The sequence below is a fragment of the Hevea brasiliensis genome, chromosome 3, assembly GCF_030052815.1.
Source record: "Hevea brasiliensis isolate MT/VB/25A 57/8 chromosome 3, ASM3005281v1, whole genome shotgun sequence".
Lineage (NCBI taxonomy): Eukaryota > Viridiplantae > Streptophyta > Magnoliopsida > Malpighiales > Euphorbiaceae > Hevea > Hevea brasiliensis.
In genome coordinates, this window is record NC_079495.1 from 12,233,031 (window position 1) to 12,243,825 (window position 10,795).

General features: G+C 28.9%; 1 non-coding gene across 1 annotated transcript; it reads right to left on the reverse strand.

Moving 5' to 3' along the window:
- Positions 1-419: 419 nt before the first annotated feature.
- Positions 420-526, reverse strand: LOC131178968 (small nucleolar RNA R71). Its single transcript, XR_009147975.1, has one exon. It is a non-coding gene; the product is annotated as a small nucleolar RNA R71 (small nucleolar RNA).
- Between the last annotated feature and the right edge of the window lie 10,269 nt (positions 527-10,795).

Consider the following 10,795-nt stretch of genomic DNA (forward strand, 5'->3'; position numbering starts at 1 on the left):
AATGGATATCTGGGCTGAGATTCATGCACATTTTGCATCCGTAGCTCATGAGAAAGACTCGATACACCTCGTCATCTTTCTAATGTGGCACATAAGGAAGCGAAGGAACTGTTGGGTGTTTAGAAAGTAACACAATGAATTTCAGGAGGTTCTCAATACAGTAATCAATCACCATGATGATTACTGTAAAGCCTAAGCTATCAACCAAAACCTGCAAACATCATCCTCTACAATTTAAAGTGCCTTCATTCCTCCCCCGATGGGTTTCTGAAGATGCCATTCGCCTAATAGCATTTCCATTCTCACTTAAGGACAGAATAAGGAAGTGGTTACTATCTCAGCTTTTCGGTTCATTCACCATATGGGATGATCTGTCACAAGCTTTCTTAACTACATATTTTCCACTTAGGAAGACAGCTAAACTTTGCACTAAACTTAATACATTTCAGCAAAGGGATTATGAATCTCTCTATGATGCATAGGAGAGGTACAAAAATCTTTAGAGGGAGTGCCCACACCATGGCATTCAAAATTGATTGCTTATTCAAAATTTTTATAATGGGTTACTACCATCGACAAGGAGCACCATTGATTCAGTAGCTGATGGAGATCCAATAAAAAAAGACAATAAATAAGGAGTGCAATCTCCTTGAACAAGTTGCCTACCACAACTTTGAGTGAGCCAATGAAAGAGGAGACACAAGAAAATCAGCTAGAGTACTTTTACTGGATGCATTGAGCATGATCAATGCTTAATTTGATCAGCTAACAAAGAGGTTAGATAGGTTGAATGCTAACATTGTTGGAGCTAATAACTTAATCTATGATCAGTGTGGGAGAGGACATCAAAGTTCAAAGTGCAATTATTACAATAATCCTTTTTCAGAGCAACTGAACTATGCCTTTAGGAATTATATCCTCTAGGCATGATAATTTTGTAAGTTTAATTAGTATGTGCATCATTTTCATGCTTTATTAATTTAATTAATATGTGCGTAATTTGCTTATGAAAATAGAGATTTAACTTGTTTAAATATGTTTGTAATAAAATTAATTTTATTAAAATATTTTTCATGAGGATGTTACATATGTGGTACTGATACAACAATATATTTAAGCACAACGCTAATCTCAAGATAACAAAAATACGGCAATAGCTACTCCTTTATTGGTGTGGCAAGCAAGACTTTTGCTCAATATGTACCAATCTAATAATACCTCTTATATGTCCGCTTATCCTAATAAGAAACCTGGCAAAACACCATTGAACAGATAACCATTTATAACCTCTTACAAGTACTAGGTATAACAATTAGATATTCATTCTCAAACACTTTTAACTCCCAAAATTCATTTTCATTTATTACAATCTACCACTAATTAATTTATTTTCTAGGAAGCTCCACTTGACTCTTTAACCATTTATTAACTTGTAGACTATTTTGAGGTCACTCAGGAAGAATCTCCAGCTCATTAAGTGGTTATCACCAACTTTCAGTGATCGTCCAACTTCAAAAAGTGATACTACGAGTCCACTTAATGATCTCAAACGACGTATCACTCGTTCAAGAACTTATCTAACCACGAGTACCATGAAATTTTTTGTCCTTAGAGACCCACCCGGTTTATATGATATTATATACTTTATTATAACTAGGCCTTTGGAGAAACGTATCATCAAGATATGATAAGTTATTTTTGTAAATTTAATTAGTATGTACATTTTTCATATTTTTGTTTTAATGTTATATTTTTAAGTAAAATTTAAGAAATTACAGTCTTTATTCACTAATTTTTTATGCAATATTTTGTATAGTATAAGAAAAGAAAACTATTACAAGAATTATTCATTGTAGTTTTTAGACTTTTAAGAGAAAATTATTTGGATGCTTTACGTAAAGGACTATCAATATTAAAATGTGTGTTTTCCTTTTCTTATATAAATATAAATTTTTGATATTATTTATTATAACTATCAAATATTTAAGTTAAATAAGTTTCAAATTTATTTTATTACTTTTGTTTATTTTTTGTTTTTTATTAAGAATTAAACTAGAACCACATCAAATCCATACAAAATTATAACTAAACCAAAGAACTGATTTTGTACATGCAATTTTCTATAATTTTTTAGATATATTATATATTTTTAATATAATTATATATATTTATATATAATTAATAAGATTGTATATGTATATATAATTATGATTATCGACTAGGTACAATATGATATTATCTTTTATTTTGCTATTTTTTCATTTTAATTTTAATTATAAATGCATTAAATGGTCTTATAATTCTTAATAATAAGTGTATTTGTATATCAAATAATATTTCTTTAATATTTAATTATATACATGTGTGTATATATATATATATATATATATATATATATATCTTATTATAGTTAAAGACTATATAATTAAAAATAATTTAAAATGTCTATTATATAATATAGTATTAGCAACTATAATGTTCTGATTTTTTTTTCACTTTTTAATGTATTTTGATGTAGTTAAATTATGGAAATTTACAAATGGAATTTTTACAAAATTTAATTTTTTTATTTTAAGAATTTATTTTTAATTATCTTAATTCCGAATGACCCCTTTTAAATGGTTTTTATATTTTGAATATTATTTGACTTTCAAAATAAATTTTAGAATTTTCAGAACACATTTTATGTTCCGATTAGGGCAAAAAGACTAGTAATGAATGAAAAAAAAAATGTGCTCTTAAGGGAGGGACATTGAGTTGAAAACTATGCGAGCCAAACATGCCTCAATCTCATATGTGCGTGTGAGCGCTATTTCATGTAAGTCATCTAACGGGAAATCACACGAGTATTATATAATATCTCGTGTGTGAGATATTATTAGTGGAAGAGAGAGATGTTAGAGAGAGAAAGCTAGTAGAATTTATTATAATCTCATCCAAAAAGAGATTAATTAAAAAAAATAATGTATTTTATTTAATGCACTACAAATATGCAATATGTAAGCAAATGTGAATTTCCATCTAAATTGCGCAATACATTGAAAATAAATAATAGTAAAGATTTTCAAATTTGCCTTCATCTTTTAACTATTATAGGTAAATGGTAAAGTTGGAGGGGTTGAACATAGGTTAAATCAAAATTAAATTAAGTAAAAATTAAATATAAAATACATGAATTTATTTTTTATTGCAAATTATGAAAAATAAAACATATTAAAATTAGTATATTTTATTTAAAATTTTAAGTAAATTATTAAAATCAATTCAATAATTTTAAATTGTAATAAATTAATTTGGAAAAAATTAGAGCATTCAAATTTGATATCAAAATTTGAGTTAATGAAAATTCACCCAATTTAACAATTTTGTATTATAATTTTTTTTTACAACATACAATTAGAATAATTAAAATTATTTTCAATTACTTACTAGAAAATATTATGCAAGTGAAATATCAAAACTAAAAAAGTTTCTCAAATGGTAAATGATATAAGTATTTTTGTTTAAATTAAGGGTTTAATTTCTCTCTATATAATTTTCTAAAGTTTTATATATTAAAATATTAAATGAAAAGAAATTTTAAATTAAATTTAATGAATTATGAAGATAGACATAAGTTAATTTAAATTAAATAAAAAGGAAATAAAATTTGAAATTTAAATCTTAAAAACTTAAAGGTTAAATTTATCAAAAGAAATAATATTTATTATTTGCAAATAAAAAATAAGTTAAGGATCACAACAATAATGACTAATACAATAACTTCTTAAATATTATTTTAGTTATGAAACTTAATGTGGAATCTATTTAGTTTTTCATTTGTCTCTATAATTACAGAAAAACTCACTATTCATGTTTTTTTAAATTTTTCATTCACATTAAAATAAAGCTATTTCTTGGCATCAAAGGAAAATGAGTCGATTTCTTTTTTTTTTTTATGTGAATGGATAGCATTTTCAATTAATTTTTAATATTGTTTTTCTTTTTCTCTTTTTTAAAGACTTTAATTGTTTTGTTTTTTTATTTTTTTTTAATTCTAAATTATGATTTTGCCAGATCACTTTTGTCCAAAAAAATGTCTATCAATATATTCATTAATTGTCAAGGTGGGAAAAAAATTAAAACAAAATTAAAATTGTGAGTTTTTTTTTTTACACATTTAAAAGAAATATTATAAAAATATATATATAGACATAATAGAGTTTCTCTATTTGTAAAATATGAAAATTATACAATTTAATTTATTAAAAAAAGGAATTATTTAAAATAAAGATCGAAAGATATTAAATTTTTGTAATTAATATAATGGATAATTATCAATTAAAATTATTAAATTTAAAAAAAAAAAAGTCAATTTGATTCAATAATCAATTATCTATTTATGCTGATGTAATTGATTTTCTTATGACAACAGGCCGACGGGGCCGGGATGGAGATCGCTTTTCATCGTTATCTCCTATATGATTAAGTGTTTATTTGGTGTTGTATTTAAAGACTTAAAATTATTGTTTTGATAAAAATATTATTTTAGATATTATTTAAAAAATTATTTTAATATTTTTATAATTAAAATTTATTAAATTTAATTTTAAATTATTTTTTAATATTCTCTAAGTAATATATTTAAAAAAATAACTTTTCTAATAATAATTTTAATAATAATATCAAATAAAACCTAAGAATTTGAAGTAGTGATTCTTATAAAAAAACAGAAAAATATGAGTAAATTTTAAAAGTTTATTATTAAAAATTATAACTTAAGATTATTACTTAAAAATTATTTAATTTATTATTATCTAATATAAATTTATTTATTAAAAATAAATTTTAACTTAAAAAAAAAGTCTTAAATATAATATATATATATTATTTTTAATAAAAATAATAATATATTATTATTGATATGAATTATGAAAATTCATAGGAAAGAGACTTTTTCCTCATCTTTATCTCACACGACATTAAAATTAGATAAGGCCAAAAAAATTTTATATAAATGATATTGGATTCGATAATAATTGCTTGTAATTAGCTTTTTCATAAAAAAAAAAAAATCTATAAAATAAATTATTTTTGAGATTATTACAATGGAAAGATTAATTAATGACATAATAATGATAGTACGGTGTGATGGAAATTTTTTCGATAAACATCACTTCTTAATTTCAAATAATAACATTAACCCACTGATAAATCAAGAGCATGATTTGATGGGTAATAGATAATTTGATAATGCAGAGTTATTGTCATTAAAGATATAATTAATTTAACTGTAATTAAATAAATTTAATAAAAAAATAAAAAATTAACTTTAAGATCGTCTAATAAGATATCAAGAATTAAATTAAGGTCACTTTTTATATATAAAATAATAAACTCATATTTAAAAAATTAATTTTTTAACTAAATTCATTAACTAAAAATAAAGAGCCTGAATTTATTTAACCTCATGAATAATCAAAACAAATATTATTAAATTAATATCTATTAATATATAAATTAATGTAATTACTAAATTTTTTATTAATATTTCAAAAAAAAATACAAATATTAATTTTTTCTTCGACTTGTTAACTTATTTTTGTTATATCCCTCGCATCTATCTTGTTTTCAAATAATAATTTTTATTTGCATTAAGATTATTAATAAATAAGCTACTATTTCTTGTTTTATAATTAAATAAGCTAACCTTTTACTGTTCTAACAGTAAAAGGTCAACATTGCCCTTTTTTTTATTTTTCATGTGGTGTACGGTGTACATTGACGGCCGGTAAGCATTTTGTTTAGTTTAAAACCATATCAAATCCATAGAGAAACATAGCTGAACCAAACAACTAATTTTGTGCATGCTTTTTTTTATAATATTTTAGATATATTATATATATATTTATATGTAATTAATAAAATTGTACGTGTAGATTTGAGAACCCAAGGATTGTATTTTCTGATCGATATGATCTTCAAAAGAATTTGGAGTTTGCAAAAAGATTTTTCGGTAAAGAGGGATCCGAATGGTTACCTTATTTTAGCTTTAAGAATTCCAAGATGTGGGAAAAGTGCTTGACAATTTCGAAAGTGGCCACCTGATATATCTATACATAACTTTGATTTCTCTGAAAATGAGTTCTAGATGCAAGTGCAGGGTCTGCCTTCAAGTAATTGGAACATGGGAACTGCAAGAAGGATTGGGAATCTGTTCAAAAGTCTCATAACAATTGATAATATACTTTTTCAGGCAGCAGAATGGTTATCAGTTCTTCGTATTAAAGTTTGGGTGGATATTAACAAGCCTTTGTTATGAGGGCTTCTCACCTCTGGATTTAAGCTAGATTGGGTTCAAATCAAATAGGAACGCTTGCCTACTTTTTGTTTTTTATGTGGGAGGATTGGTCATATTATAAGAGTTTGTCAGGAGAAATATCTTGAAAATATTCAAATTGGCAATGGTAGGCAAAATCTCAAATATGGATTATGGATTCTTGCTAAACCCCCAAACATAAGTAGCTTATCAGAACCCTCTCCTCCTTCACTAGAAGCCCCTGGAAAACATCCTATACCATATCCTTCCAACAAAGTTGAGCTTATCACCTTATTTCCATACCAAAACCTAGGAAGCAACATTTCCAGCCAAGTGCATACTTCCAACACTCCAATTTCTCTCTCTTCCCAATGGTAGCTCAATCTCCAAGACAGATGAAAGGGAAGGAGAAGCTAAACCCATCAGTGTCAGATATTGGAAAAAACGAAGCCTCCCTATTAGGTCCCTCTCAAAAGAAACTAATGGAGCCATATCCTACAAAAGGATATCCACAATCTCAGCAATCAAGGGACAATGCCGATCTGATAGAGCATTTCTCTAATTAAGGTACGGAAGCAGCCATTTTTTACTCTTCCAAATATTTACCTGTTACTCATCCCACGGGGTTTGCAATCTGATGTTGTAGAGGTTCAAGAGCCATCAATGAGAGTTATGCCCATTTTTATTCTCTTTAATTATAATGTTTATGTTTGCCTTCAAGAAAGTGGTGAGGTGGGCTTGGGTCGAAAACTTAGTCTTCTTTCTATTTCTTAACCCTCACAAAAAGAACAGGGAAGTCTTACTTAGCTCAGGTCGGTGTGGTAAGCTAAGAAAAAGCAGTTCCAAGGACCTTTGGCCCATCTGAATGTGGAAAAATGTGAGCCCATCCTTGTGGAAAATTTGGATCCCAAGCCTTTCGATTTTTTAGTCAAGATGGCTTGTAGTCTGCTGAAGCCAGAATCAATTATTGGTGGACCAAATTTGGAAGAGATTGTTTCTGTGTTCAAAGCCCAAGGCTTGAACTCTTTTTTGTCTCATTTGGAGATACTGCAATCTAGTAAATCCCTCTCTCCAAAACCTGTGCCTTCCCAAAGTGGTTCTGAGGTTTGCTTTTCCTAGCTGCCTAAGGAAGCAGATAGTAGCCACTTTTCTTCTAATCAACTTCAAATAGTAGCTCCTTCCTTTACTCAAAAATGGAAGTGCAGGGCAAAGGAAGTAGGTATAGACAATGCTCAAGCTACAAAAAGAAATGTTTTACATCACAGAGAAGTATTGACAGGCAATGATGAGTTAGAACGTTTAGGTGATAGTACAATAGTAAGGGCAGAAACTAACATTTCTGAGGCTTCGGTGGCTGGCCAAGAGCCACCACAAAAACCATGACGAGCATAGCATGCAACTATTAGGGGATGGGACAACCCCAGACAGTTCGAGCTCTGTGTGAGCTCATTATAAAATACAGCCCCCTCCATAGTCTATCTTATAGAGACAAAAAATAAAAGAGGTTAGCTAGAAAAGTTAAGGTGTCATTTCAGGTTCACTCAAAGCTTTTATGTGGATCCAACTGGTTCTGCAGGAGGGTTGTTTCTATGGTGGAGCTTTGATGTTAATATAACTATTAAATCTTTTTGTGAAAATTATATTGATACTTTTATTTTTTTGGTAAATAGTGGTAAAGTTTGGCAGTTGACGTGTGTCTATGGCAATCAGTACAAAGAAGGTAGGCTCTCTGTCTGGGACTTGGTACAGAATTTCCCCCCAACCATGGATGTGAATAGGGGACCTTAATGCTGTTTTGTCTCAGGATGAAAAATGGGGAGGTTCTAAAGTTCACTTGTCTCCAGTTTATGGCTTTCATAATTTCATTCAAACTTGTGAGCTCCTTGATTTGGAATGTAACGGTCCTTTGTTCACCTAGTTCAACAAACGTTTTGGGAGTCTAGCTATTCAATAATGCCTGGACAGAGCTTTAGTTACCATTGATTGGCGAGAGATGTTCCTGAAAGCTTTGGTGATCCATGAGGCACTTATGGGGTCTGATCACTGACCACTAATTCTCTTGCTAGAGCTATCTTCCAGTAAGAGGAAATTCATGTTTAGATTTGAAGTGAAGTGGCTCCTGAATCCCCAATGCTACAATTTAATTAATTTGACTTGGCATCAAACAGTTCGAGGATCTTAAATGTACTCAGTAATGCAGAAACTGAAATTGTGTAGGAAGGAGCTTAGTTGATGGAGTAAATCCAACTTTAAGGGGGAACATCACGAAATTCTATACCTAAAAAATAAGCTGGAAGAGCTATATAGTAACCCTCTGATTGAAGGGCACAAGGAAGTAGAAGCTTCTATCATCCACAGACTTAATGAGCTTTGGAACAGACAACAGCTTCATTAGAAATAGAGATTTAGAGTTCAATGGCTGCAATTAGGGGACAAAAATACCAAGTTTTTCCACTTGACAACCATTCAAAGAAGGCAAAGGAGTTTAATTGTTAAATTGTAGAAGGAGAATGGCAGCTGGCTTAAATCAAAGTTTGACATTAAATAGGAAATCGCATCTTTTTTTAGGAAGATTTACCGCTCTCAGCCAACAACAGGTGTGGATGAGGTCTGTGAAGGAGCGGAAGCATGAAAAATATAAGTTTAGATCATTGAAATTCAAAATTTTTCATCTAGGGTCACATGCATCATGCAAGATTTATTTTTATCTATTTGATTTCAATGATAAACAGCATATTAAAACTCTTTTAATATATTTTTGGATCTATATTTGCCATTTAAGATTTTAGAATTAATCAGATTAATTATTAGAACCCTAGATTAGATCAAGAACAAGTGCACTAACCTCTTGATGCACTGCAGTGTGTTTGGCACCTTTGGGATCATCTTTAGGACACCAGATATTGTCCCTCTAGCTTGTACACACCAACATCACTTATGGCAGCCCTTGAACAGTTTCTAAAGCTTTTTCTATAAATTAGAAAATCAAGTTTTGCCTTTTGAGAGATTATAGATGTAAACAGGATACTAGAAACGATTTTTAGTATTTTTAATTCAAGAGATTGATTGATAATCTCTTGGAATAGATGAGAGATGAAGAAGAAGAGAAGGGAGAGTGTTCTTTAGGTGGCGGCACCAAGGAGTAAGTGGCAGCTTGTTCTTTTGTTCTTTCATCCTTACACTTATATAGCTAGGTCACCACTTAAAATCCTTACCACATGTCACCTTCTGATTGGCTTTAGGTTTAATTGACCCAATCAGATTGTACCAAGTGTCAAACCTATATTCAATCTAAATTTTAATCATCTTACATGATTAAAAGACATTTGTCAAGCTCATGTGTAATGCCATGTGTCACCATCTCATGATGCCATGTGTCACCCTGTGAAATGACCAAAATACCCCTGTGTCTTAATTTTGAGTTCTCAACCCAAAATAATTATTTCTCTTCTTCTAATCAATTTATATCAAATATAAATTAATTAATTAATCTCTATTAATTAATTTCTCATTAATTAAATTCATATTTAAACACTTTAAATATAAATTTAACTTATACTATACATCCAATAACCTAGATTTGGTTTCAAGCCATGCTAGGGACTTTGCAATCTAATTGCAAACCAAACCTATTTAATTAATCAATTAAACTTTTTAATTAATTAATTAAATCATATTTAATTTAATGATTACTTGTGTATGTGTGTGACTTACTAGGCTCATCACTAATTGGCAATGAGATATGATATCAACTTTTAATATTATCAGAATTCTTTCTTACCATAAATGATTTCTCTAAACCATTTTATGCACCTCATAGACCATGGTTAATACCTAGCATAGCATGCCATGGCCATCCAATCAGTAATAAGGTTTACCTTAAATGAACCTATAATCATATGTTACCATGCACTAGAATCTCTCTGTTACAAAATCTCAATTCGAGCTGGAGTCATGGTTTATGTTAAGCCCCATTTGTAATGAATATTATGTTCTCTTTTAATTCCAGTTCTTGATTAAAAAGATTTTTCTCATCAGAAACTCTTTTCTGAATAAATATATCTGTCCTGCCAGGAACTTGTAACATCAAGAACAATTAAATGAATATAGGATTTTATCCTTATTTACTTAGAGGAACAGATTCCATCTTGATCAATACCTACCTACATATATAACTAGTAGGAGCCAACACATGCCTATATACCTATACACAGTACAAGTATGAAAGCAATATCAAACTCAAACCACCTATATACAAGATAACTGTGCTATCTCAGGTCTAAAGATTATATGCACTGATATGATTTATGACAATGCATTGACAAGAGTAAACTCCATATGCTTGTCATAAGTGTTATTGGTTCGGCCTACTTATCATGTATAAGTGTCTATCATATTTGTTATATGGCATGAGACTCACCATTCCATCTTATTTACATCTCATATAAATAACTTGTGAACAAACATGATTATAATCTTTTTGGATAAGTCATGTTC